Source organism: Wyeomyia smithii, chromosome 2 (genome assembly GCF_029784165.1).
Source record: "Wyeomyia smithii strain HCP4-BCI-WySm-NY-G18 chromosome 2, ASM2978416v1, whole genome shotgun sequence".
Classification (NCBI taxonomy): domain Eukaryota; kingdom Metazoa; phylum Arthropoda; class Insecta; order Diptera; family Culicidae; genus Wyeomyia; species Wyeomyia smithii.
In genome coordinates, this window is record NC_073695.1 from 170660079 (window position 1) to 170684249 (window position 24171).

Below are 24171 nucleotides of genomic sequence, written 5' to 3' on the forward strand. Positions count from 1 at the left end.
CTTCAACCCGACTTGATATCAACTTCGTTTTGTTTCGCTCTCCCTCTCACTGAGCACAAAACAATCGTCTTTCACTCGGTACATTTTGTTTCGTTGTTTCTTTTTCGGCGTATTTGTATCGTCGGTTCAGATTGAACTGCTAGAGCTTAGGCTTCAAGGCAGCAACGAAGAAAGCGGATTCGAGCAAATTTTGCTTCAATTGACGATTTAAAATTTATCGTCAACTGCATGATGACGATTAACCGAAGCAAGTTATTCACTTTGACCTGTGAGGTAAGGACAAGCATGTTGGGTGCTGTGATTGTTGTATTTGGTTGCAGACTTTGCAAATCGTTGCGTGGAACATTTTACACGCTACATGTTACACGTTACATGTTACACATTATGCATATTACATGTCTCATTGCACGTGTTATTTACATTAGATCCCGTACCGTTTACATTCAAATCATATGTAATATGTTACAAATCGCATGAATCAGCTTCAAAGCATAATTTTTTTAGCCCTTATTCATGCTCCTATATGTCTAAGGCCATGGAAATATTGGCGCGGTCTGCGCTGTGAAGGCGACTCGCCCTATCGCTGGTTAATGTACAGCTCTACTTAGGGCTGTACATTAACCCACGGCAAGGCGAACCGTCTTTGCAACGCAAGCCGCGCCAGTATGTCCACGGCCTAAAACGCAACAGCAGCATCAACGCTTTGTTTGTCCGAAGTAATTTACCCTCATCCATCCAAGTGACGATTTCATTGAAGCTGACTATAGTCGCTTCAGTTCGGGAATGAAGACGACGATTGTAGAAATTCATTTTATGCAATATTTTCGTCAGTTGAAGTTGTTTTTAACTTCATCCGAAAGACGGGAGGCAAAGCAGAACGCAAAGTATTACACATGCGACCAGTGATGCCACATTTTCATCTGTTTTTCGAACCTCAGAAAATCTTGTCACCTTGTGAAATTTCAAAAAATCTGTATGAAAATCTGCATATGTACTAGACATATCCCTCTATAGAAAAAGTGCAATACAGTATGTTTAACATATATCCGGTGTCTCATTTATGCACACGCTAACGTTTAACATATTAATATAATAAAACCTCCAACACACTCAACAGCTTTCGAGTTCATTTTCGTTTTTCAACTATAACAAGAAGTTTAATTCGCGACCCCATGGAAACCAAAAAAATCTGTATAATTCTGTATTATGTCCAGGAAAGCTGTAATCGGTATATAGAGGTATCTGTATGAAAATTATGCAAAAAATTTGTATAAATACAGATAAATCTGTATATGTGGCATCACTGCATGCAACAGTCGTGTAGAATATGAAGAGTTTTATCTTCTCTTCGGCAAGCACCAGCCGAACTGAGTTTACGAAGTTTCAGTAGCAGCGAGTGAGACGAAGTGGTTGCGTGTTCTCCTTTTGGTGCCTCATTCTACGATGTTGAGGCCTGAGTATTAGGTCCATGTGAAGATTTTGCTAGTAATACAATTGGATCTCCACCAGTTGCGAATAATCTCAGAAAACAAAACACAAAGAAAAATTGATGAACACCTCATTAAGAACCAAATATTTCGAGAAATCGCAAAGATAAGCCAAGTTTACCTGATCCGTATGTTTATATCAGTCTTGGTACCCACATCTTGCGTATTCTGATCAATAAGATAAAAAAAAAAAATATTAAAAGCTCTCTATCATCTCAATCTGCTACCGTGAAGTAGGGGAAATTGTATTTACTTCCATCGACTTAATTTTTCCGACGTTTACAACTGTGAGATCTTCTGTTTTCTAAAACATCACCATATTCTCTTGATGCTGGGCGATCGTGATGGCTCGGTGGTTATAAATTTGTCAACAATGAATGATGGATATTTTCTGTAGTTTAACACATTTTTTTTCGAACATGGCAGAAAATTCTATTGAGATACATCTGCCCCTGTTTACATAGTTGACGTAAGAGCCAAAGTGATCAAAATGCACCTTTTTATTGATTCAGTTTCCTTTCCCTAAGATACATACACTTCAAACGAAAAGAAAACTATTTTGTTCTGAAACTTTTAAAAATATTGGAAAAACGTTTTGGCGTAACTGCCAATTGGTTGCAAAAACTGGCGTCACTCCATACAAGGTGCAATTGTCTATGTTAAGTCATTTTATTCAACTGTCTAATTACTGTTTGTTTGCCTAGGTTAAGTCGTTTAATTCGACAAATATTCCATGGAAAGGGGAAAAGGGAAAAGGGGGATTGAAGCCTTGTATTTTATATTAAATATTTTTACAAACACTCAGCCTCAGGAAGGTCTAAAGACACCGTGTCCTTTCCCCCTACTAGTGGATATTCGCATCAGACGAAATAATTAAAACGTGTGTGTATATTACGGTGGGTAAACTCAATCGGTTTGCCAGAACGTTTTTATGGTTCTATTTGGGGCTCCAAACAATCCTTACACTACCGGAAGAAACATGCGAAAAAGTTTTCCCATACTAAGTTTCATACAAATTTAAGTACACGCATATGTAATGCACCAATCAGAGACACGAGTAATCCATATCCGGCAGGTTCAGCATTGTCTGGGGGCTTAAATTGAACCAAAAAAAAACTTTGTCCTGGCTCTGTGCTGTCAAGTTTGCATTTTTTCATGTAACGATTACCCACCTTAGCGTAAATGTAAGCCTTTATGCATGTGTTTGTGTGTGTGTTTGTATGTGTGTTTGTGCGTTTTTGCCTAATTGAAAATGCTGATGGACAATAACTAAAGTTTGACCGAAACACGATTGATAAAACTGAACCAATTGCGAGGCAGAGTGGGAAGTAGATGAGTTTTTACGCCAACTTATGCGAACAATCTGCGAGAAAAATGCATGTTTATTCGCATAAACTGGCGTAGCGGTTTTTCTGATATAATTCCCATGGGCAGACTTGTATAATCCTTGGGGCCTCTATTCAAACATCAATCTTCATAAATTTGACAGACTATTTTGTTGAAATTGTATCTCAATATAATTATTTAGGTTAAAATAACAAAAACACGTTTTTCTCGCAATGATGGTGTTGGTTGTAACGTCAACTATGTAAACAGGGGCAGACATATATTTCTATTTTTCTACTCTAAAGGCATAGTATAACTTACATACAATCGATAAACTACTGCTGTAGCGGAATCTAAATTCGTTACCAATCATCCTGCAGAATTTTACCTGGCTAAAGGAAACGAAACGCTAGCCACGAGACTGGGATAGGAAACGCTAGCCACTACGTCAAACTGCGGCAGACCCTTTTGGAATGGATTGGTAGCAAGCAAAGTCTAGGGCTAATTCACGCATGAATTTTTAATGACGACCAGAAGACTGCGTCGACACAGGTAAACATCGAAATTCCCACAGCCTGCGCAGGATCTGGCCGTACATATGTGAAAATTTGCATTCTTAACGCATTTGATGGCACGTATGCTGCACGAAATGTTAAACAAGTCGTCTGATAGCTTGGGAAAAAATAGCATCTAAGCCTCATACACAGCCAGCAGTAAACTGTGAAGGAAACTGTTGCCGCACAGAAAATTGTGTGGTGGTTACTGCCAAGAACCTAGCCAGCACCGGAAACTCAGGGACAATGAATCGGTACGGCACGGTACGATGGCGGCGGTTTCCAGCGATGAAGAAACGCCATAATTTATGAAGATTTATTACACATCATCATCAGCGTCAGCTTGAGAGCAAAGCTTTAATACAGTTACACGGTTTTCGCAAAGTTCAGTGCGCGAATAAATTTATGTCGCAAATTAAGACGAGACGCAAAACCGGTGGCATCACTGCCCCAGATGGGTAGATAGCGAAGTGCCCCTAGGAAATAAGAATATATTGAATTAACTATTCACAAGGACTAATTGTGTGCTTTCAGAACAAAATGCTACTGCATTTACTAGCGTTTACGCTCTCCGTCGCCCTTCGAGCTATGGTGGCTCTAATGTATCGTAAAAGTAATTGGACAATTTTGTACATGGAATCAAAGAGGAGTACTCAATCAGCAATGTACATTTCAATTACTGCGTCTCGAAATGAAACAGACTACGTTAAAATTTGATCTGGATTTTTAGTATTGCCGGAACGATGGTTTAAATAATTTGGTTTGGCTGGTTTAAAATATTATGAAATTCATTGGTCAGGCATTTGAAATATAACAATTTTGTTCAAAGAACTACGCAATTTCCACTTTTAAATAAATAAAGTATGTTTGAATTTTAAGTACAATACAATGTAATACAATACAAAACTAATCTGAACCTAGTTAAATATTTATACTTAATAATTATCGCTTCCTGGATGGAGTTTGCATTCAACTTAAAACAGGTCAACAATAAACTTAATAATTCATTTAAGCATAGCTGCTTTTTCCATACACTATAATACTAGAATAATAAATCCAATAAAAGCATACCGCTTGTGTATATTTTCCCTTCTGACCAAATACAGAATAACAACAGGAAATCTGCGCAATAGCCATAATATCTTCGAGTGAATTGATTTTTTATTTTATCTGCTTTCCCCTCTACACCATACCCGAGCTCGCTCAACCATTTGTATGCAAAAGGTGTCCGAATGCTGAAATTTCAGCCTCGTTACATTAATCCCGGTAATGATCTACAATTTCAATCGCCGGTCCTGTACCTCTTCACGGGAATACATCTACAGCAGACGGAATGCTAAGCAGCTTTTTACCATTTCCGTGTTAATGCCTCTTGGCATTTATGGCCGAACATTATTGCCCTGACCTACCATGGCACCGTCACCGGCTTTTCCGCCCACTTCAAACGAATTCGATAAGCGTACCAAATATAATCATTGACATACATTCTTACGGCATTTGCTTTCGGTGCTCTTAGCCCAAGGACACTCGCTGCCGATTCGTTTATGGAAAACAATTTTCATGTTTTGCTGCAGGTCTAATCCGATGGTGAAACGATTTAGGATCCGCCTTCTTCCGTATTGAAATAAACAAAAAAATCAAATCGTAAAAACGTAGACACTAGTACGACCTTTCCGCAAAATGGCAACGAGAATCGGTTTTGGCGTTAAATCGTTTCGGCTTATGCTGGCAAGATGACGAAATTTCAGAATGGATCATCCTGTCAGTTTCTAAAGTACAATCTTTATCTTCGATAAATTTATTGGTCGAGAGTACCCCACGCATAGGCTCGCTCGATTGCTTTTGTTAGGCAGAAAAGGGTCACTGCGTGACAAACTACATTTGTTATCCATCCCATATCGGATACAAGGTGCAATTCAACGTCAATTTTCTGCGATTTGGAAGGAGAATCGCCCAGTAATCAATATAACGTTTCAGCGCAGGTAGTTTTGCGAGGGTGGAGTAAAAATATGAAGAATTATGATCTTGGACTGTTTTGTGTCTCGCAATTGAATAATGATGCGATAAATACCGCATAATGGTTTGATTAGATCTGAATTGCCTGAAATACAGGCGATTAAAATTTATCCTCTGGCTGATTTATAGGCGTTACAAACCTGACCTCGCTAAAGGATTTTATTGTTGTGTATGATTGGCGACTGGTATTAGCTATGCACTGCCTACGATAGCATAATTGTAACATTTGTTCAGTTGTTCAAGCGAACGACTCTGCCAATATATTTCGCAAAAGGATAGTTCAACTAAACTTGGTATTATGAAGAAAGTAGGTACCGTAAAACGGGGTATCATTGATCAGCGGGGTGACATTGATCAGTTTTACCCTTCTCATGAACAGTTGAAATAAAACTGCTCCGTGATTACTTTTGCTAAAATTGAGTATAACATCTTAGTCTTGTGTCATTCGATGTCTGAACAATATTGTATTGGTTGAAATTTTTTATTGTTTTGATGACCAAACTTTAAAACTAATTCGATCGTTATATTTTTTACTCTCAGTAAGTGTCAGGAAAGCACTTTATACTAGTCGAATATTGAACATTTCGTATTCATTGACATGTTTTCCGAATTCGTTATTAAATTTTCTCAATCAACCAGAAAAAAATGTAGTCAAATTTATTTCATTCAATGTTAATTAGTTTATATTTATTGAGAAAGTCCAGTTTTATGCTCTCGCCAAGACAACATCCTGCCCTACGCCAGGATGTTGTCTTGGCTAGAGCATAGAACGTAAGAGGCTAGAGTTGGCCTATTGATACTTCCGTTGTTGAAAAGGCCTTGCATATAAGATCAACATACGTTTTCTGAACACAAAAATTTTACAACGATTGTTGACTTACAAAATACTTCTAGCAACTTTAGCGACCAACGTTTACGTTTTTCATCAGCGAAAGGTAAAATTACATATGGCATAAAAATGCCTCGCAGTACATACCGCGGCTAAATGCAAGGACAGGACTATCCTCCGCAGTAAAAGCAGTCAAGGAGAACGGGAAGCGTCTCTAAACATGTTATCAAAGCATTATCTAACATTTTTAGTTCAAAAAGGTTTCAAAACTACTCAAAATTGAAACTGATCAAAGTTACCCCAAATAAGGAAAATTGAAACAACGACGAAAAATAAATGTTTTTAATGTTCAGGATTTTCGAAGGGCTAACTAACTAACTTCTCAAGTTCTAAGGATTTCAGTACTGGTTTTAAAAATATGAAACCTGTAATTTCACTATGCACGCAGGAGTTAGATGGTGCGAAACCACATCAATAATGTCTGAAGTTAGTACAACTGGTGATTTAGTTTGAAACCAGTACAAGGAATGTGTGTTGTTCATAACACATTTGATGCTCTAGCGTATTTTCAATGTATTAGATTTGAATTTCACTGGTATTGGTAATGTTTTTTCAGAAGGCTGCTATCGTTGAAGCAGTGCAACCAGTAATCAATGCTGATGATTTTGGTACTAAATTGCCTAATACAAATATTGCCTGATAGATTCACCTTCATGAATCCGGTCATTTCAATAAGTCAAGTCAATAACAAATAACAAAAAAGATTGGGTATGTTAAAAAATTGCATTTACTTATGACTCTGTTTATTTTTTAACATGCATTCGACTCCACATAACTGGCACCAGCGTCAGTAAATCCTGTTGCTGTTGGCTATTTCAGTTGCAGACGGTGATTTGGAATGCACGATCCTGTGATACGCATCAGCTCGCGAACGTAAACCGTGATTTTTAAGCGCCCCAAAACTGATCGTTCGCCCAAAACCAAAGTTTTCTGAAACATCACGATTTTTAGTACACTAAAGTCGCTTTTTACGCGGGGGATACATGTCGCGTAAAAAAAACCGCGTAAATTCCGGAATCTGCGTAAAAAAACCGCGTAAATTCCGGAATCCGCGTAAAAAAAAACCAACGTTAATTCTGCATTCCGAGTGAAGGGAAACCGAAATTCGCGCAAAAAAATACCGCGTAAATTCCGGAATCCGCGTAAAAAAACCGCGTAAATTCCGGAATTCGCGTAAAAAAAGCCGCGTAAAAAGAAACCCGCGTAAAAAGCGACCTTAGTGTATATGGTATGTTAGGGTGTCCCAAAATTGCATCAAGTCTGGAATCCCGGGGGCTCAAAAACATGTCCAGTTTTTCAATTTTCCATGAAACCTAATCCTTTTATATTATTTGCAGGTTTCTTAGGGCTCAAATTATAAGGGAAAAACTCGTTTCGGATTGATTATCGTCAATTTATTTTTCTAAAAAAATTTCTATCCTTTGGAAAGAAGATTTTTCAAATACATTTTAACATTCAATCAATGATAGTGGGTATTAAACCTAATGCTATCACCAACTGAATATCATTAAATGTTGGGAAATTTTATGGGAAAAAACTTTGCCGAAGACTACATGGCTCTAAAATAACTTGATTTTGAGTTGTTCGCGATTTACTGAAAAAAAGTTGAAATTTGTAATTACACTAATGTCGCTTTTTACGCGGGGGATACATGCCGCGTAAAAAAACCGCGTAAATTCCGGAATCCGCGTAAAAAAACCGCGTAAATTCCGGAAAAAACCAGCGTTAATTCTGCATTCCGAGTGAAGGGAAACCGAAATAAATTCCGGAATCCGCGTAAAAAAACCTCGTAAATTCCGGAATCCGCGTGAAAAAAAACCGCGTAAATTCCGGAATCCGCGTAAAAAACCGTGTAAATTCCGGAATCCCCGTAAAAAAGCCGCGTAAAAAGAAACCCGCGTAAAAAGCGACCTTAGTGTACATTGTAAAACCGTTGCGTTGCGTAAATACTATGTGACAAAACAGCTTGGCGTTTTCTACGACTTTTTTCGAACAGAGCATTTTTTCGCAGATGTAAGAAGTGTATACTATGCTAAGGATTTCCTCATTAAAACGTACTGGCCGTTTTCGTGGGCCTTTTTCAAGGAAGTTTAGTTTTGTCGTATACGTAAGTAACCATCCGAACAAATACGACATAACCCACCTTCTCTTCAAAAAGGCCTCCAAAACGGCCGAAACGTCGGCAAATTTACACATATGGTCGTATAACATCTGTAAAAAAAACTGACAAAACCAAGTTAATCCCGCCCGTAAGAAACTCTATTTCATTGCCTATATGCAATTAGGATTACATTCAATGAATTATCAATTTTCTTTGGAATTTCCAAAAGAAAACCCTTAGAATAGGTTGATTATCGCATAGAAATAGTTTTATTGTGACACTTTACTTGTGGATCAGCAAAAAATTAGGTTTCAACCAAGCCATAAATTATGTATCTTCTTCCATCAAACCATTCCATTTGTTTTTACACAGATTTGCGAAAAATTTTGACAGTCTTCGCTTCAAATTTATAGTGAAAAACCCGGTTACTGATTTTATTTTTCAAATAATAGTTAACCCAACCAATTTGGTAAAAGTTCTAGGAGAAATGTAGGAAGATTTTTTTACGTAGAATTACGTTTTACGGCAACATATATTGAGGTCGTATTCATAAATTGAAAATGTCGATAATGTCACGAAAATTATCCACTCTCAAATATTTAAAACTCAGTCAGTTGTCAACCAAGTTCCTCATTTTTACAGTAACTGATTGAAAAATCATCTATGCACTCACTCAAACGCAGAAAATTGATTATGTGAACTAGTGTACTATTAAAAATAGCCAAACCTTGTTAAAACGCAAATTTCGACTTCTGATTGGTCACTCAAAGCTTGCTTTCTCTAACATGGTCGACATAACATTACGTCCAGTTAACCGGGAATGCACTCTTTGAGCTATATGTGGTATTCATTCCAAGGCCGTACCGGTACCATACGGACGCTACGTGCTGATCGATCGTTTTTTGGTAGTTGCAAAAGTGCTGGACATAGCAGGAAACTTTGACAGAGATAACGAGGGAATTAAAATCATCGACGAATGGCCAACCGAAATGGCGATGAATTGAATAAACTGTTGTGGTGTTGTTACTGTTGTGAAATACAATGGCACCTTTTAGTGCCCCAAAATAATGTAATGGAAGTAGTGCAGATTTTTAATCACTTTGAACAAACGTAAAACTGCAAATTTCATAATTTGCAACGTAAGAAAAAAACAGAAGGACCTATTGTAATTTGTACCTGGCAAGGAGGAATGAAACAGTTTACTTTTGAGCTAGAGTATTTCGTAACAGCCCAGTTCCTTCGAACACTGCGTACTTGGCTAGCTCTCCTGGCAACAGCAAACATACGGCAGTCTGAACGTCGTAGGAAGTAATGTTTTTCTGTGCTTCGACAGATTTCTGCTTTGCTGCTTGTCTTCTACGATGCTAGCTCAACAGTACGTTTGTTGGCACATACGCTGTTGACGATAGAATGAAGTCGCTTTTACGCTCGAAGTTCGTTTCTATACCGACAAACAGTGTGCAGCGTAGTTCATCCCCTTTTTCAAGTTCCTTGTTTCTACCACTTATGCGGCAGCACTTATCGTTGAAGTGTTAGTCCTCTCCGTAGGTATTCAAGGAAATCACACGATTTTTTGTTTCATCAAACGGGTAGCAGTTCTGTTCATCGTCCCTTTGCTATTCCGTCCGATCGAATCTGCAAGTTACGTTTAATCGGATCTGTAAATTCAAATTCGTGCACGTATCTTCTAGGTACACGCCCTTGTCAAAAATTGTAACACAAACGCACAACACGCAAGCGTGCCGAAGCAACGGAGATCAATCCGGAGTAGGGTGGTTTACCGGTAAAACAAAAACCGATAAAACCGGTGAAACCGATATTTTTTCCAATACCGAAATACCGGTATTGGAGAGGCGAAAAAACCGGTATTTCCGGTATTTTTTTAAAAATTGAAAAATTAATCGTCACAATATTCATAAATCATTGTAAGGTTGATGAATGCTACCCACTTAGGTAGGCGTTACAAATCACATGACGGTGTATATAATAAATATATTTAGACAGAAGCAACATTGAATATCAATTTACTCTAACCTATTTATTCAGATGATGTATTTGTGTGTATCGATAGTATATCAAAAAACTTCATATCAATAAAGCAAGACATTTATTTTTTAAGTAGAACAACTAATCTCTTTACACACTCATACTTACAGAGGCAACCCGTGGTTTTTGAACATACCAGTTCAACCACAAATTTTAAAAATCATAGTTTGGGGCAGTAATCACCATCTTATCCGCGACAAGACGTAAGTCATTATTCGTTTTGTGCTATTTAAAAGTAAAACTAAAAAAATAATATATAAATATAAATTTGGATTAGGGATTTATTTTTTGTTTGGCGTTTCCGTGCGCATTGCACAGGGTGCATCTAGTTATGAACAAGTTACTCCTGATACAAAGCGTTTACAGGATGAAATAATCAATCAATAAAGAATTTCGTCCTAAAAATTACTGCTGCTTATTCTTGAGAAAGTGAAATTTAAATAGCTGTAGCTTGGTCAAAGCTTCGTCGCCCAAACTGCAGCGAATTTTATTAGCAATAATTCTAGAATTTGGAAGAACTGTATAAAGAGCAACAAACAGAACAGAGAAGTATTTACCTTCGATTCCTTCGGATTCGTAGAATGTAAATTCTTGTCTGATCGTCATTTCATTTTCTTCTTCATTCATTTACTCTTCTCAACAGTTTCAATAATTGTTCCTCTGAGAAATTTACATATATTCATTAATTTAAAACTAAGTTTTGCGATGTGAAAGAAATTTTAAATAAAAATCTGCATATTTTTTTATTAATATGAGTTTCGAAATTATGTTCTTCGTAATTATATAACTGGATTCATTCATTAAAGTTTTCCAAACACTATTAAATTTTTCCAGTGTTGTATCTGGATCGTATAACACCACACGAGATGAAAACAGTTATTAAAAATCTTACAGAAAAAAGTGGGTCGTAATGAAGCATAGATACTCAGAAATGCAAAACCTAATTATGCAGCGACACGTCCATAGATGCGACCTGAAACGCTAGGCAAAAAAATAAATTTCAAATCCTAATTTCTGTATATATTCAAATATTTTTCAGTTTTATTTTCAAAGAGTACAAAGAGAATGACTTGCGTTTTTCCGCGGACATGATTGTCATTATTTCCCCAAACTATGATTTTCAGAGTTTTGTAGCTGAACAAGTAGGTTTAAAGACCATGAGTCGCCCCTGGTTTGTATTAGTCAGAAAAAATAAAAATACCCGTTTTTTACCGGTTTTACCATTTTTATGAATACCGAAAAACCGGTTTTTCGAAAAGTCGGTAATACCGACCACCCTAATCCGGAGGTAAGCAGCCGAAAACGTATGCTCAGCGAGCTACAAGCTACCGAGCAAAATAATGACAAGAGACGACGTCGCTTCATCTTCGGCTCGGGATGCTGGAGAAGGAACGTCTAGACGAGATAGGCTGTTTAGGGGCTTATTACGGATCTCACCTCACGGTAACAACAAGGAAAGGGTGAAAAAAACGTGTGTGCAAATCAAAACGAATCATCGTGTAGCCCTCTTTCATTTGCAATTTTTCAATCTGTTGTCAGAATCTAATAAAAACTGATGTCTTGAAAGAAAACATGCTGATAAAAGCAATAGTACCATACAATACAGGGGGAGTAGAGTGGCGTTGGTCTATTATTGCAGCGGGACATGATTTATATTCGTCTCATGGATATGATAATCCGTTGCCGGTCCGTTAATCAACCGGTTGTAAGTTAGGGCCCTGGGTCACCTCCCCGGGCGTCGGTGATTGACACAACAACAGTGGCGAAAGTAGACCGACCGAATATTAGCGAGAATAAAAAAAAATTTAACTTCTCTGTTAGGGTAAACAGTTATAATACAATGCTATGCTCGCTGTCCCCAACACTTTTTGGACTATATGTTACCTGATCCTGCTCAGAACAATCAGTTTACTAGTGGATGGCCACTAGGATAATCAAGTAGCAGCGGGTAGTAGCTACAGCGGCAGCGGATAGCAGCAGCAAACTCGATCACAGTTGGAAGAGGTTGAATCACTGCGAACTGGACCGACCAGCAGCAAGCAGAGTTGAAGCCGGCGGCGACTTCGAATATTTCGCAGCCTTTAATGGCGGACGGACCAACAGAATAAACGACACCTCCCACAACGCTAGATTTTGTATCTCCCTTCTGCATAGAGATCCCCGTCGACATACAGGCTTATCCCCAGTTATGTAAAACTGAAAAAAAAACTATCCTTTTCAGAACGACCACATATTTTAAGTTGAAGTAGTGAAAATGAATTATCCACATCTGAGCACTACAGAAATCGTGAGTTTTCTACCGAGAAATGGAGAGCTAAAAACTTGACCATCCTATTCAGGCTCTGTCGTTGCGTCATTGCCTGCAGCTCTGAGACCAGTGGATAAAACTTCCACTTCCTGACATATATGTCCATGTTAGCCAGGTACTTTTTCACTGTTTGGCCGGTTGAACGGACCTCCCGGCTTAGCACAAACAGCGATGTAGCCACTTTTCTCTCGGTTTTGCTCTTCAGCATCCTTTGGAGCTTCAAGTCGCTCAGGGTCGTCGGCCGTCCGGAACCGGGCTTTTATTCGATTCTCTGATTGTTGACTTGTGCCAAGATGTCGTAAATGCCGGAATGAGCGTATCCGGTGTCCACGATTTACCGCACGATATCCGTTTTCGACGCGACGAGATACCGTTCTTTGAACTTTGATACTGCGTGGGTAGTTTCGTCACTGCGTGTGAGGGTGAGTCCATGAAAAATCAGCAATTATTGTCCATTAGTTAAAGGTTGGTCTGTTTCTTGGCTTTCTCAGTCTTTATGAAGAAAAACACGACAATCTAGCAAAATTGCCCGACGTTTCGGCCGTTTTGGTGGTCTTTTTCAAGGGAAAACTGTATTCAACGTAAAAAGTGATTTTTTTCGATAACGTAACGTAAAAAGTGATTTTTTTTGCATAACCATTACCAAAATAAATTTCCACTCTTTCCATTAGTTTTACAACAAATGTTAGATTAAAAACATATTTCAATACATGCGAAGAAACAATATCCTTTCGTAGTAGGGTAAGGAACGGTTTAAGCAGTGGCGCCTATTTTATTCAGTCGCAGAAAACAGGCCTCAAACTCCTGAATTTTGATCAATATCGACAATTTCAATGATGAAAATGAAAACTTTGATTGTCTAGCTGTCTTACGAATATAATAAATACCGTTAATCACGAAGAAATCTGTGAACAAACAGCAATTGAAACAAGCAGCCATTCAAGAGCCACTTTGGGTGCTGAAAAAAACGCCTGTAAAACAGATGGAAACTGCTTAAATAGGTTCGGTGTGATTGGAATAGTGTCCCTCGATTGGTAACTTTAACCGATTATTGTTAGTTCACTAACTTAGTTTTACAATCTGAAAACAAGTTCTAACAGAGAAAAAGATAGAAAACAGATTAATATACTTCTGTTTGAATTTCACCTAACACATTTCGAGTATTTCGTCTCAATACACAAGCGGTTCCTAAAGCTGCTTAGAATGTGTTCCCTACCCTACTTTAGAAAAAATTGAGTAACACAATAATTTTACCTACTGATTTTGAGCCGCTGAAGAACTAATATCTCTTCATTGCAGATTTACATATGATGGGATGACTCGTTCTAGTATATCTTGGTAGTTTTTTCTATTTTCAGAATTTCATCAGCTACTCAGTTATTCATAACAGCTAGCAGATAGACAACAAAATATAACGAATATAACAATAGATGCGAGTGGCAGAAAAATCTTAACTACTTCACAACATTTAGCTCAATTTCCTTTCATCTTTCTTTCTATAAGGTCAACATAAAAACATATCGAGCGAATTTCCCAAATCTTTTTTAAGAAAACATCGAAACAAGCTGTCGTAATTCTGCGTTTGCCTTGCGATCGTGTCAAAAATTTTTCTTAAAATTTAAATTTTAGAACATATCTTCAATTTCGACGATTTTTAGAACAATTAAACACCTAAGTCGCTTTTATGCGGGGGATACGTGTCGCGTAAAAAAACGCGTAAATCCGAGTGTAGAGAAACCGAAATTCGCGTAAAAAAGAATACCGCGTAAATTCCGGAATCAGCGTAAAAAAACCGCGTAAACTCCGGAATCCGCGTGAAAAAAGCCACGTAAAAAACCGCGTAAAAAGCGACCTTAGTGTTCTTTCAATAATTATGTGATAATAATCATGTATGATTCTAAAGGTTATCTCAAATTAAACAAGGTTTGTAAAATTCTTAATTTATCAGCCACAATGAATTGCTTAATATTGATCATACCTTTCTTTAAAACACAAATAAGTTACAAACTTGTAAAATGGGAATCGACTGTGTTGTATTGTATGGTGTAATTCTCTTGAAAAAAATCACAAATCTTAAATTTCAAGGTATATGATTCTGTCGACTGTGCTTGGAAAGCAATCATATAACGACCAATCAGAGGTCGAATATTTCGTTTTTACAAGGCTTGACTATTTGCAATAGTACAATAGTTTGAATAATAAAATTACAATTATCTTCATTTGGGAAGAATCTTATAAGATTTTCCAATCTATTGCTGCAAGAACGAAGGAAATCCATCGAAAACTAACCGATTTATTAGCATTTGAAATTGGACATATTTTTCACTTTTTTCAGTTTTAGATTTTCATTTCACATCCCTATATAGCCGAGGTTCCTGAGAGAAGTATTCTACCTCGAAATTCTAGTTACCTAATGAAGACACCAACCGGCGTCGAAACGTTAGACGAAATCAAATAGTTTGTTTCAGAATTGCAAGGTGGCTTAGCCAATACAATATGTTTTATTGAGTTTCCGCTTAGTTTTATCTCCGTGTACTCCGTGCCTTCAAGCTGGCTTCGTACCGAGCGGGGGCCTAGTGTGGTTGGTAACGTCTCCGCCAACCACGCTCGACGCCTGGGTTCGAATCCCACCGCCGACATAGGTGTTGATGGTTGTGAGGTGGCGTGATCCACTCACAACCAACCCAACTGGTCTAGATTCAATCCTAGCCGACACCGGGAGATTTTCTGAGGCGAAAAATCTCTGGGATCACGCCTTCCATCGCATGAGGAAGTAAAGCCGTTGGCGCCGGTCCGTCAATAAACGGGTCGTGAGTTAGGGTCCTGGGTGTGGAGTCGCCTCCCTGGGCGTCGGTGATTGGCCACAATAGTGGCGGAACTAGACCGACGGAAAACAAGCGAGAAAAAAAAAGCTGGCTTCGAGATACGGTCCTAGTTTTTAAAACCAGTTGTCGTGTTTTAGAATTCTAATGTTTGAAAAATGTTCGAACACTGTTAACACATACCACGACGCATTACTCATAAACATTCACGAAACAATTAGTTCACTGACGACAACAGTTTTTCTCTTCATTTTAAAACTCCAAAAGCATTATTACTTTATCTACTCAGCATACAAAAAAAGATTCTACTGGGTTGACCACTCTACAAGACTCAACAAAGCATGCAGCTCAGATCAAAGCGTGCACATGGCGAAGTAGATAAGCACTGCCATATTCTGCCGCATTGCATAATTCACGCGGGCCATTATAACGTGCTTCTTCATACTCTGCTGAGCATACTTTAAACAAGATTGATTTTGGTATTTCATGACTTTACGATGGTGAAACGCTCACGCAAATTCAAACAAAAAAACTTCTGCATTCAAAATACTGCGCCAATACCCGAGCAGGAGAAAATATCATTATAATATCACAACCAGATATTGGAAATACACCTCATTTTGATCTTAATATGGTTTACATAGTTGGTAAAATAACAAAAAATAATACCAAAATATTGTTCCTTCAAGACTATATGAATAACAAAGCTTGATATTTCAATAACAAACCAAGAATTTGCATTAAAAATCACGAAAATAACAGATTCAGATATTTTCAACTTATTGAACACTGAATGCATAACTGTTACATTATAAATAATCAATATCGAACAATTTTCAATTAAAAACTTACTTTTAATCAGATATTTTAAAATCATCTCAAACATCTCATCGAAGGCATAGCAAGATATGATATCAAAATTTTATGATATTTTCATATGCACGTTTGAAACGTGAATATCTTTCGAATAACACGATAAGTTCTCATAACTAAATATGTTATTGATGAGTTATGATTTTGTTATCCTCTCCTGCCCGGGTACCAGCCAATCTGCCAGCCTGTCGCGGTACGGGTAGGACCCAAAGCATGCAATGAATGTAGGAAACCCCAAACGAGTGGAAAATGCTGGTTGAGCACCGTATCATCGTTTCTTTTGTCTCCCTTATCAAATGGTCTTTTTTTGTCTTCTTGTAAAACCTCCCTTCTACTTACAACAGAGTATGTTTGAAGGATTATGCTACTCAGAATGAGCATCGATAAAAAAGGACTTCGCAATTGACTCCACTGCTGGTACGAGCGAAATATTTTTTTCACATACTCGTCTTCTACTGATATCTCCCCACAGAGGAAAAAGAAAATAAAATATCCGCCGGATGAAGCGGATAGATATCCTGCTGCACTGTGTGTCGTACTGTAAAAGTCTGAGAATTCGTAGCGCAGCATTTGAATGTTGGGTTCGATTACCATCTACGTAAAGCATTCCTCAAAAAATGGTTATATTATAGTTTTATATTTCACCTCAACGTATATTATAATACTTCGAAAGATTTAAATGAGCGTTTCATTTTTGCTCGAAATTATGTTATGTGGCCATTTTTCCATTACTTACAGGAAGCAGAAAGCCACGCGATGAGATAACTTTGCTTGTAAAGGCTCATTTACCAGTATGAAATTATTGGACTTTTTAACATTTATAAGCTACTAAACCACTTTACTTAATGTTACAGCTGAGGATTTTTATTTATCCGGGAGAATCAGACAAACCGGATCTACCGCAGTGGGTGAGCATTGGGTGGAGTAACTAGATATAGCTGCGGAGCGATTTCAGCCTATTGTATCTTTTAGCCGAATATCAACCGGTCCCACGTAAACAGGGAAAACCATACCAGTAAATACAAAACGTATTCTGTGCAAGTTTGCGTGTGCAAAATCTTACCCTAAGGATCCTTTCAGCGGGATTATGCTTTCGTTCCTGTTATCTTGGTAACAGGCTCACTCTGTCCTTAGTAAATAAAACATTTAAGTGCTAAATTGTGTAAGCGTATCTAGCAGACGAAAAACATTAGCAAGAGAATAGCGTGAGTCAGTCGCCCATGATGTTCTGATTGATGTATAAAGTCGATTGATCTGCGCTAAAATGGTTTGCGGAAATTGGCCAACAACTGGTTCCACTTGAGTCGCTTCCTTCCTTGGGAAGTTTATGTTCCAGTGTGCATGCAGTGTACTATCGCCCCGTCATGGCGTAGTAACAGGGCCAGACGAGCAAACGTAAATGATTCCATCCATTGCATTGGTTGATTGATAAAAGAGCATATTTCAAACAGGAGGCAAATGACACGAAGGGCTACGTATCAGTGACGAAGTAATTCCTCTACAATAGAACGATAATTGGTGAATGGGCTTCTTTCGGGAAAGAGGAAATCTTTCACTCCGAAATGTAGGTCACAGAAACCATTGATAACGAATTTAACTGGTGGTTAACAGTAGAGCGAAATCAAAAATAAATCGATGCGACGGCTAAAATCCTTTACAAGCTGTTTTCCAATATATTTCAAATATACAATTTCATTTCTACAAACATCCAATTTTTTATAACAAATACTCAAGAAAATTAAGAAATAAGCAAACGAATGCATAGATTATAAAAAATGATCCTAAAGTGTGAAATCCTTAAAGTAAATGGGATTTCCTTTGAAGAGTATAGAGAGTAATCCAATAACAAATCCCAATAGTAAACCATATATAGTTATGTCATCAACTAATTAATTTTCAGAGTTCTAAAATGACAGGCAAATAAACACACTTCAAGTTGGCGAGAGTCTGCAAACATTATACAGTCGAATCCGATCGCGATAGCGGCATTTCGTTCCAACGACCTTTCTCTGTAACGACATACCAACACTCATACTTGTCATCATGTGCAGCTATTTTAGCATTGAGTGGAAAATAACCATGAATTTTGGTACCCTTGTAAGAGTGTGTACCCAACATGACAGCTGCTCAAAACCTTCGCACTATATCGTTCACGTGAATTTGTTTAATTTTTGTTTAAAATCGTTCGTTTTTTTTTTTTGTGAACGGTATTGTCGCGTTAGATAGATAAGATAATTATTTTGTAATGTTTGTTTTGTTTCCGATCTTACAACGGCCTTCATGAACGTCGGAACTGGTATTCGGTCATTTGCTGCTGGTGCTCCAAAATCAGTTTCTGTTCCGCTTCTGCTTGCTATATCACCATTAGGGGGCCCATCGATGAACTCCTTCCACTTGCAACCAACATGCTGGAGACATCGTGACATCGTGAGAAGATTTTAATCCCCGTCGTTGCATGTTTCGGCTTGCGGTACATAGCCTCTGCGGGAATGGTTAACCTACTCACAGAGTTTCCGCGGATCGCTGACACGGGACATATGCTCGAGCTCCTCATGTTCACGATTCTCTTGCTGACGTTGCTTTTGACAGAGAATCGGTTGACCGGGTCTTCTCATTCACCCGTCATATCGGTTGTTTCCTCCGCTCGGTGCCTCCACTCTCAGTGTCACGGTCTTCCTGATAAATGTGCAAATCCTGAGCCAGCCGTCCTCGAGAAGCTATGCGCCAAGTCTTCCCGCCGTGGTTAGTAACGCTTAGAGCTATTTAGCGTACTCCTCCGCAGCCTTGGAGAAGCTGTTTGATGTTTATCCGCACCGCGATCGGTACGTACGTTGGTAATGTCTGAGAGAACCTGGCTGTCGATGAGGACATGGTCAATTGCGGTGAAAGAAAGCACTTCGGACTACCAGTCCTCGAGAAGCTGCAAAGTTAACGCATCGCTGGTCGTTATTTCTCGTTTCGTGGTGCATGCTGGGCTGGCCGATTACCGGTTTGTACATTACTTACCCTCCAATCTAAGTGTTCATGTTCTTGCGTCCTGAAAAAGGGTAAAGCTGTGTTCGTACGTCCACTAAGCTTGCTATTCAACTTGTCGCTTCGACGATGTGTTTTCCCTACCAGCTGGAAATTATCGATTATGTTCCCTGTTCACAAAAAAGGTGACAAACGAAATGTGCAGAACTACAGAGGCATAACTTCTCTCTGCGCTTGCTCAAAAGTATTTGAGATAATAATATATGATGCACTTTTCGCTAGCTGCAAGCAATATATCACGATCGATCAGCACGGTTTTTATCCAAAGCGCTCTACTGCTACCAACCTCGTGCAATTTACTGCAATATGTTTACAAAATATGACCGAAGGTGCTCAAATCGATGCGGTTTATACTGATTTGAAAGCTGCATTTGACTGCGTCGACCATGGTATCCTGCTCGCTAAGATGGAAAAACTTGGATTGGCCCCTGCTCTTGTACAATGGCTGAGGTCGTATTTGGTTAATCGTACACTTTATGTAAAGATTGGATCACAGCATTCTTCTAATTTTTCGAATGTATCAGGCGTTCCGCAGGGCAGTAATTTAGGACCACTGCTCTTTGCACTGTATATAAATGACGCATCTCTAATGTTGCCAGACAATTGCCGTATGTTTTTTGCAGATAATGTTAAGTTGTACAAGACAATACGAAATACTGTAGACTGTCTCGAACTCCAGCGACTAGTCGACCTTTTTATCAAGTGGTGCTCCAAAAATCAATTGACAATTAGTATTCAGAAATGTTGTGTGATTTCGTTCCATAGGAAAAATAATCCGGAAATGTTCAGCTATACAATGGTTGGCCAAACTCTGGCAAGAGTTAACCAGGTTCGAGACTTGGGAGTAACGTTGGATGCAGCTCTGTCCTTCAGGCCACACTACAATGAGATTATAGCAAAGGCGAATCGACAACTTAGTTTTATTTTCAAGATAGCCGCGGAATTTCATGATCCACTGTGCCTTCGATCATTATATTATTCCTTGGTGCGATCTGTTCTGGAAACTAATTCCGTAGTGTGGTGTCCATATAACGCAAACTGGATTGCCAGAATCGAATCAGTGCAACGGAAATTTGTACGGTACGCCCTTCGTTTTCTTCCGTGGCGAGATCCGCAGCAGCTACCGGCATATTCTGATCGCTGCCAGCTTTTAGGCATGGAAACACTGCAACAAAGACGTTTCAATTCACAGGCGTTATTTGTGTTCAAAATTTTAAATAGTTACATCTGTATGCTCCAGAGAGGCCATTACGGCGAAGAAACTTCCTTTCGCTACCGAATCGTTCTGCGTAATATGGGCAACACGATCCCATCCGTTCTATGTCAGCTAGCTTCAACGTTGTAGCAGATCTAGCCGACTTCAACATCCCGGTACGAACGTTCAAGCATATTCTCCATAGACGAGAGGCCTAAATGTTTTAGAAGTGCACTATATTGTTTGTGAACATTAAGTAGTAATAAGTAGTTTATTTTATCATTAAGACCACTAATGTGTCAGATGATTCAAAACCAACAATAAACAACTGTTAATGTCCCCGATGACGTCTCGACCAGGGCCGGCGTCACAATATTTTCCCGAGTGGGTAGTAAGGAATAGGAAAGGTTCATGGGTGACAAAGGCGTAGCCAGAGAAGGGCGACCTATACATCAACAATAGGATGTCAATGGGATGTATAAGAAAAGTTTGATTTTCGAATTTACCACATCGATACTGAGTCGCTCCATCTTCTTCCAACGATCGCTTCGAATAGTGAGCCGACGGCCGATCCGAACAGAATACGGTGTCTTCGCTCTTATGGTATTTTTGCTGAACGACGCAACTTCCGGCAGGCAGTCCGGAGAAAAAAAAGAAAGGCTTTGACATCCTCTTCTCGCTTATTGCGAGCCACAGCAACACCATTGTGGGGAACTTAGTGTGTGAAATGAATTTCACCTCGGAGTTCACTTTCTTCGTGGGAAATGAAATACGAAGTGCCCTGCCAGTCGTCGCCATCCAGGTTGAGATAGGTCTCGACGTTCATCACCACCACAACGTTGCAATTCGCTGACAAAATCGACTTGACAATCTTATTCAGCCGCTGCCGTTGCGTCATTGGCTGCAGCTTAGAGAAAAGTGGACGACACCGCCGCTGTATATCCATGTTTGCCAGGTCTTTTTTACTATTTGGCTGGGTGCATCGACCTCCCGACCAAGCGCATGCAGTGATGTAGCCACTTGTCCCTCGGTCTTCCTCTTCAGCATCCTTTAAAGCTTCTTGTAGCTCAGGATCGTCGGCAGTCCGGAACCGGGCTTTCTTTCGATGCTGTGATTACTGTCCAACAGTGCTATGTTGTAGATGTCGGAACTGGCGTATCCGGCGTCCACAAAGTGCCGTACAATGTCTGTATAGGATGCGGCGGGGTACCGCTCCTTAAACACGCAAACTTCTGAGCTTCACTGTTTTCGCCATCACATTAAGAGTTCGAATCAATTTTTGTCTACTGACTCATGGGTTACTATGGTTTATGCTGCTTGGGAAATTTCGTCAGTGCGTGTAAAGGTAAAACCACGAAAAAACATTACATTTTTTTGGGTTTGTCCGATAATTCCGTGTGGGTAAATACCCACAGGGATATTTTCCGTGTGGGTACTACTACCCATACTACCCACATCAACCGCCGGCCCTGGTCTCGACGCGAGCAGCTATCGTAGAGTTTCTCCAGCTGCTTGTGAAACGCTTGTTTCTCTACGTCAGGTCTTTCTTCGTGAGGGCAGTGCACGTTGAGGATGGTGTAGTTGTAGAACCGGCCTTTTATGTATTTATTTATTTATTAATTTATTTATTTGTTCTTTGTCTTCGAAAATTTCGTACAACCTGTTGCTTAAAATAAATGCCTTATTCTATTAACAAAAACATCTCTACTAATACAGAAATCGAAATAGTCGTAAACAGCGTTGAAAGCACGGATGCATGCATTGACCGCCTGGCACTTGATTACCATTCTGCAACCTGCTCAGCACTATAAAACCGATTCCCTGCTCGTTGGTGACGCCATAGCACTGATGGCCCTGCGGCCACATATCTTCCGTATCTCCTTTCCTTTCTGGCAAAGCTTCTGAATCGCAACGATGTCGAAGTGGCGGGATTCTAGCTGATATAGCAAGATCCGGTCTCCACCCTGGACGTTCGGCGATCTAAAGTACCATGTACTGAGCTACTAATCGTCGTCCCTATTTCGTCGTTGCCAATTGTTTCGTTTCGTATTGTATGTATTTTTCACATGGACAGTTGCATCGATTTTAATTTTTTAATCTAAACATATAAAAATGCAGCTCTGTCTGTCTGTCTGTCTGCCTGTCTGTCTGTCTGTCTGTCTGTCTGTCTGTCTGTCTGTCTGTCTGTCTGTCTGATTCATATAGGCTTGGAAACTACCGAACCGATCGGTGTGAAATTTTGCATACAGGGGTTTTAGGGGCCGGGAAAGGTGACTAAGATAGTTCGAGACCCCTCCCTCATCTGCAAGGGAGGGGTCCCATACAAATAAAACACAAATTTCTGCACATCTCAAAAACTAACCAAGCAAATGGAACCAAATTTGGCATGTGGATGTTTTCAGGAGTAACAAATATGTTCATGTTGATTCGACACCCTTCCCTCTTCTGGAAGGGAGGGGTCACATACGAATGAAACACAAATTTCTGCACATCTCGAAAACCAACCTAGCAAATGGAACCAAATTTGGCAAGTGGATGTTTTTAGGAGTAACAAATATGTCCATGTTGGTTCGACACCCTTCCCTCTTCTGAAAAGGAGAGGTCCCATACAAATAAAACACAAATTTCTGCACATCTCGAGAACTAACCAAGTAAATAGAACCAAATTTGGTAGGTGGATGTTTTTAGGGGTAACAAATATATCCATAATGGTTTGACACCCTCCCTCTTCTACAAGGGAGGGGTCCCATACAAATGAAACACGAATTTCGCACAAATACCACCCAATATGAGTATCACCGGATCCATAATGATGCAAGGAGCTATAAATTAACCTTAGACAACAGTTTAAATTGCAAAATGACAACTTCTGGGAAACAGCCGAAAATAACCGAATACTACTATATATGGATATGTCCGTAATCGAAATGATGTAGAGAAGCCAAGCATTGACCCTGGACACCATATTGAATTAGAAGATGACCACTTTCAGTTTCTGGAAAACAACGAAAACAACTGAAATGCACCCAATATATATCCGGAATAGAGGTCATGTACAAAAGCCAAAAGTCGAGGATTTTGTCATTCCGATGACACCAGTCATTTTTAAACGATATAATCGAATCGCAAGGAATCAATGAATTTGAAATGTTTAAAATTATTAAATTAAACACTAAAATAGGCGGTACGAAGTTTGCCGGGTCAGCTAGTTAAAATATAATTTGAAAGGGAAAACATTCTGATCTGTATTACAATTGACGCTTCTTCGTTTTTTTTTTACAATTTTTTTTATGCTATTTATAGATGCACGCTCTCAAATCTATTTTTCCTGAACTCTAAAACTCAGGGGTTCTGTAGCAGTAATTACAATTATGTTAGACGACGCACTATTGAAATTAACTCTGCTTCGCTGTTATTGTCGTATAACTTTATCGAGTTCGAACAAAAAACCAAGACTATAGTTATCTAAACCTAGATGAAGTGAACGTGTGTATCAAAAAATTAACTATAAATCGTTAACC

The 24171-nt window shown here is 39.0% G+C and overlaps 1 protein-coding gene across 3 annotated transcripts in view; it reads right to left on the bottom strand.

Moving 5' to 3' along the window:
• The window catches only part of LOC129723416 (uncharacterized), a 266536-nt gene that overhangs the window by 82606 nt on the left and 159759 nt on the right, over nucleotides 1-24171 (bottom strand). The window lies entirely within an intron of this gene.